The sequence below is a fragment of the Camponotus vicinus genome, unplaced genomic scaffold (genome assembly GCF_025532165.1).
Source record: "Camponotus vicinus isolate PSW18456_S1 unplaced genomic scaffold, iyCamVici1.0 SCAF_10, whole genome shotgun sequence".
In the NCBI taxonomy this organism is placed as follows: Eukaryota; Metazoa; Arthropoda; class Insecta; order Hymenoptera; family Formicidae; genus Camponotus; species Camponotus vicinus.
The window spans coordinates 15,235,844-15,242,113 of record NW_028141946.1 but is presented as its reverse complement, the minus strand read 5'-3'; the positions used below and the strand labels follow the sequence as shown (position 1 = coordinate 15,242,113).

At 30.7% G+C, this 6,270-nt stretch overlaps 2 long non-coding RNA genes across 2 annotated transcripts; one reads left to right on the top strand and one right to left on the bottom strand.

Annotated features, from left to right (window-relative positions):
* The first annotated feature begins 2,422 nt into the window (after nucleotides 1–2,422).
* On the top strand, nucleotides 2,423–3,527 carry LOC145960584 (uncharacterized). The gene is made up of 3 exons (XR_014435409.1): nucleotides 2,423–2,629; nucleotides 2,805–2,978; nucleotides 3,086–3,527. It is a non-coding gene; the product is annotated as an uncharacterized LOC145960584 (long non-coding RNA).
* Nucleotides 3,528–3,561: 34 nt separating this feature from the next.
* LOC145960893 (uncharacterized) lies at nucleotides 3,562–4,305 on the bottom strand. Its single transcript, XR_014435488.1, has 3 exons — nucleotides 4,077–4,305; nucleotides 3,728–3,901; nucleotides 3,562–3,620 (listed from the first exon to the last, which is right to left on the bottom strand). It is a non-coding gene; the product is annotated as an uncharacterized LOC145960893 (long non-coding RNA).
* Between the last annotated feature and the right edge of the window lie 1,965 nt (nucleotides 4,306–6,270).

Below are 6,270 nucleotides of genomic sequence, written 5' to 3'. Positions count from 1 at the left end.
GGGCAAAAAGCTTGTCTCTGAAATGCTGTTTATCAAGCGTTATCAAAAAAATAGCTTGAAAATAGCTTGCAGAGTGCTTGCATCATACATTTGCGACAATAGTCGATAATTTATCGAAAATGTGAGGCGTTCGTTCACGCGTTGGTATGTTTGTTATCGTTGAGTCAACTGCGCATATCCTTAGTTGAGTCCATGTTTACGTTCTGACAACCGAGGACATATTTATACAGTTCGTCATCGAATCTCAAATCGACATGAGGCGCACAGCGGCATACTATATTATTAATTGTAAAAAGCGCGGAATCTGGTGAGCCATGCTTCTAACTATTAATTTAAGCAAAAAAGCTTATTCACGTGTATTATCTTTCGGTATTTATTTTATTATTTTTACTCGATTTGTTAGATCTGCTGTGACGTCGCATAGCATAACTATAGTATATTTAATTGACTGTTGGAAGCAGAGCGTTTACTAGATCTCCGCGGGATGCAATTTAGCGTCATCTACGCGTCGAGAACAAATTCGTTTAATGTAACGCGTCACTATCTGTAATATATATTGTTAACATCGCGCTGTAGAAGGATCAAAAGATGATCCGAAACGTTCGCTTTTTGTTATTATAATGTGTTTTTTAATAAACTAATATTGAAAAAAGAAAGAAGTGTTGTTGCTTCTCTGCGTTCCATCTACCGCGCGTTGGCTCTTATGCCATTTACTTTTTAATTTTTTGATTATTTGAGCCAAATCTCTAATTATTAAATAAAAATTTTGAATATTATACCAAATATTACCAATCATTTACCGAACGATTGGTGAAAAAAAAGTCCCAATAGTCAAAGTGGGGGGACTAGCTTTGAGCAGGTGTGGCCGCTCTCATTGTCAGGTTTCTATTTGCCGATAGTCCTATGGAATTAGCGTGACGGGGAAAAAACGTGTTGAGTGCTTGTAAGCATTAAAATCTTTGCATTGTCAAGAATAAAATAGTGATTTGATACAATAAATTGTTCATTTTGTTATTCTTGAGACAGGTATATAAATGGTTTACACATTTTCGATAATAAAACAATAGCTGGATGACTTAAAATACTCACATGATTTAAATAACTCTTGTAATTGTCTTCAATATAATCAAAGTGGCCGGTAATATCAAACTTCTATTATCTCCGAGTCCACTGAGCTCGTTTGGTGACCGGAAATAAGTTAGCGCTGGAAGTTCATATTTTTTACTAAATAATAGCTCAAACGCATGCTTCTTAATTGATCCGTCAGAATCAACAATTGCTCCCTTTTTAAAATTAATAGGTTTGTTCTTTTTAGTTGAACTAGTGCTGCACTAGAACTAGCGAGTTCACAGAAAATTCTGCCAGTGCACGAGCACAATGAGGAATAAAGAGAACGGTTTAGTGCAGTACCAACATGGCACATCAAAATATGAAAAACATAAATGTTCTATAAATAACAGAATTATCCGATGAAGAAAGACTTATTTGTAATGAAATTTACTTTATTAGTAGAAAAATTAACTTTAAGTTTAGTAATTATAATTAAAAATTTATTTAAAATTTTTTAATTTTTAAAATTTTTCGGTCTATTAATTAATAATTGTTTTTATTTATATTCTTTATATTAATATTGTTACGGCCCTGCCGTTGTCCGGATCCCGTAGTCAAGAAGATTGTTTAGAAACAACGATATCAACAGAGTCGAAAGATAGCTGTCAAGCTATCCGGACGCATTTTCATATACGAGCCATTAATAATCCGTTGTGTTATTAATCTGTTTTCTGTGTTGCTTATTAAAGTTCTTGTGTTCTCTAAAAGTGTCTTGTTATTTAACGCGATCTGCGGCGGCCGTTCTTCTTACAAGGAGATGCTTAGAAATGCGAAATCGCTTTTTGAACGGGATATAGCTCGTTCGGTAGGTTATACCTAGAGTATGAAAACCCTAAGAGGATTTGGGTGAATGGGCCTTTGTTTAGGAGAAATGGTTGGGCTAACGGCGTGCCGCGATAACGACATGAACATAAGCAATAAACTTGCAGTCTCTTTCACCGAAGCGGTGTAGCTATGGTGGCTAAGGCTCGCGTCGTGATCCCTTTTGCGCCGGCGACGACGGTGTTCGAGTCCCGTCGATGACTCTTTTTTTTTTTATTGTTAATGTTAGGACATGTAATGAATAGTTTATTATAATTATTTCTTTTTTTTTTAATTTATTCCGCTTTTTTATGTAAAATAAGAAAATTTTGTCTGTTTAAATGTAAAATAATATAAAAGCTCAAGTTTACAGTCATGGTAACGCATTATATTTTTCACACACAATGATATAATCCTACCTTAAAAAGTGTATGTTAAGTCGATTACTCGAATATATCGAAACGTTGAAGCCTCCTTTTCTGCGATGCTAGAGAACCTCTAGAGAGAATGGACAACTGATCATGTGATCAAGCCTTTTCATGATTGGCTGGCAGAAAATGTATCAATTTTAGCTATTGCGACGCCAATGCAAAATATGATGACACACAAATAGGTTATATCTCGAGCATAAAAGATGTCAAAGTCGACTGATTAATTAATAATAATCATTTTTAAATAGAATTTTTTGCTTATTATAAAAGTTTTGATAAAATAGGAGGTAAGTATTTATTAATAAAAATTATAAATAAACTTTGATTTTAACAAAGGTACGTTTAGACGTGTCGAAAGTATATATTTATTGTTAGCAGGATTATTTTTGTAATAAATGTTGGAATATCTGTTAATTTGATGACACAAAATTTGTTGTCAGTTAATTTATTGTTTTATTACAGAAAACGTTATTTACTATGCCGTCGAGTTGCTCTGCATACAAATGTTTTAATAATAGTAATCAAGGATATTCTTTATTTAGATATCCGCAGGATAAAATATTCAAGCAAAAATGGATTGCTGCAGTTGGAAGAGGCAAAAATTGGTTACCCAGTAATTCTCAAAAACTTTGCGAGGTTAGTAGCAATGTGCTCTGATTTTGGAGTTTGAAAGAATAAATAGATGTAACAATATATTTTATTGTTGGAGGTCAAAGTACATTTATGTGATTTTCTATCTTTAGATACATTTTTTGCCATCAGAAATTGAATTCGTTGCTAAACGTAAACGAGTAAAATTTGGCTTAGTTCCTTCTCGTTTTTGCACATGTTCTTCGGAGAATCAAGAAAACTATAGAAAATTAAGAAAGAAGCAGAATTATAAAAGTTGTCCTTATCAGCGAGAGAGAAAACAAAATGATTATTGTGTTCTACATCTTCCTCGTGACATAAAAAAAAATGAAGTATCGGATGATAAACAGAAGGATTTAATAGAAGTAATACGCAGAGAAAACGATACCTTGAGAACAATTGTTTCTCTTCTTCAAAACATATTACAAAATAGAAAACAGTAATTTTGTAAAAAATTGTGGCAAATTTTTGTAAAAATCCTATTATTATAACAATTTTTAATTAACTTTAACTGTGTAGTTGTAAAATAAATTTATTATTAATAAATTTATTATAACCAAAAAACTTAACATTATCCTTATTAATTGAACCAAATTTTACTCGTTTACGTTTAGCAACGAATTCAATTTCTGATGGCAAAAAATGTATCTAAAGATAGAAAATCACATAAATGTACTTTGACCTCCAACAATAAAATATATTGTTACATCTATTTATTCTTTCAAACTCCAAAATCAGAGCACATTGCTACTAACCTCGCAAAGTTTTTGAGAATTACTGGGTAACCAATTTTTGCCTCTTCCAACTGCAGCAATCCATTTTTGCTTGAATATTTTATCCTGCGGATATCTAAATAAAGAATATCCTTGATTACTATTATTAAAACATTTGTATGCAGAGCAACTCGACGGCATAGTAAATAACGTTTTCTGTAATAAAACAATAAATTAACTGACAACAAATTTTGTGTCATCAAATTAACAGATATTCCAACATTTATTACAAAAATAATCCTGCTAACAATAAATATATACTTTCGACACGTCTAAACGTACCTTTGTTAAAATCAAAGTTTATTTATAATTTTTATTAATAAATACTTACCTCCTATTTTATCAAAACTTTTATAATAAGCAAAAAATTCTATTTAAAAATGATTATTATTAATTAATCAGTCGACTTTGACATCTTTTATGCTCGAGATATAACCTATTTGTGTGTCATCATATTTTGCATTGGCGTCGCAATAGCTAAAATTGATACATTTTCTGCCAGCCAATCATGAAAAGGCTTGATCACATGATCAGTTGTCCATTCTCTCTCCTAGAGGTTCTCTATGCGATGCTGATTGGATGCTGGTGCGTTGCGATATATTCGCGGTAAGTAGCGCTCGAGCGCTTCGTCATCCATAACCTATTTGTTACTTTGGTCTTTCGTGCTACATAGTTCGTTAAGAAAGAAGTAAAAAGAATCTCGTGAAGAGGATAAAAAAAGGAGAAAGTGAAGAAGAAGAAAAATCGAATAAAGAAGGTATGTAAATATGTGTATAAATAATGTTCTTTTTTAAAAGAAAGTATGAAAAACTTTGATCGCGAAAAGGTCATACCACTTGTACATATTTATATTTACAATTATATTTACAATATGTATAAAATATATAAGCTATATTGTAATTATATGTATGTACATATATATACATATATATAATATATATACATTACATATATATATGTACACATATATGTTAATATGTAAAATAATATAATATAAATTATATTATTTTTATTTGTAGTTAAATTACACTAATAATTTTAAATCCTCTCAAGATAATATATGAAAGTTATTTGTAAATATGCATTATATGTTCTACGTTATCTTATATGCGTAGTAATGATTTAAGAGTATATGTACTAATGCGAATAGCATTCATTATTACTAATCTAATTTCAATATCGCTGGAAAAGTTTGCTTATAAAGAAGCTTGTACAACAAGCTTGTTATCCAGGAAATGTATAGAGTCAAAATTAGTGAAATCGGACACTAAAAATGGACCTATTGAATCCCAATCAGTTTAGTGCACACTTACGTTGCTATATGTGTAGAGAATACTCAGAAAAATTTTTGTCAAAAAATTCGCATTTTTGGCGATGTTATAAACAAATTAATTTATAAACGACTTTTTTTTCAAATTGATATATCTCCGGAAGTACTCGATGAAATTTGATGAAATTTTGAGGGTAGATTCGTGAAAAATAATTTAAAAGAAATAAAAATAAAATTTATGAAAATTTAAAATTTGTTTTTAAATAATTAATTTTTAAATAAACAATTAAAAAATTAATCTACTTCTCGTAGGTTTAGAAAAAAAAGCTTTGAAGCATAATATTCCTTATGCTTTAAGCTATATTTACGCGAAAGAAAATTACTGTATTTCCAAATAGAATAAGAGTTATGAATATTTTAATGTGAAATGTACGAACGAGATATCTGTCACAGAAGACTCGCATCGGGTTATCTACCTTACAGACTCGCTTTCTATCATTGCAACTTTTGAAATTATTAATCTTATTTAACTGTGACTTGAAAAATGTTTATTATTTAACATTAGTATTCAAATAAATAACAAATACGTTCGTTGGTATATTACTATAAAAAAAAAAAAAAACAGATCGCAATCTACTGTATCGATATCATTGGTTGAAAAACAAGCAACAATCGACACGGCGTGTTGTGTTTTGTTTTGTTTTTTTTTTCTTCGAGCAGACGCATTGTCGTTCAGTAAGTCTATTGTCTAAGTTGTAATGACACCTCCGCCAAAATGCTGCAATCCTTTCCAAAAGAAAGGTCACAAGTGCTACCGGATAAATTTAGTGTTTTTGACAAGTGCATGTGACGAAAAATTTCGCAATTGGCAAGGTCAGTACATTTGCCAATCATGTAGAACGCAGCTATATAAGAAAAAAGATCATTTAATAACAGTAAGTAATGTCGCGGAAAAACGAATGGATAAGACTACAGAAGAAGTAGATACGCAAGAGAAAGAAGAAGATATGGATATTGATGTATCGTCCAAGGATCCAGATTATAAGTGTCAAAAAATAGATAAAGAAATAAAACGAATAAAATTAGTTTCCGTTTTAGAAAAAGCTGTCATGGAATCACCTGACGGCAAATTAGATTTTAATTTGTTAGAAAATAATGAAGAGTTTATTCGTAAATCAATTATCAGTCCGAATTCAAGTTTAAATAATGAAGAAAATCATGATAACTGGATCGCGGATTTAAAATCAGCATTATT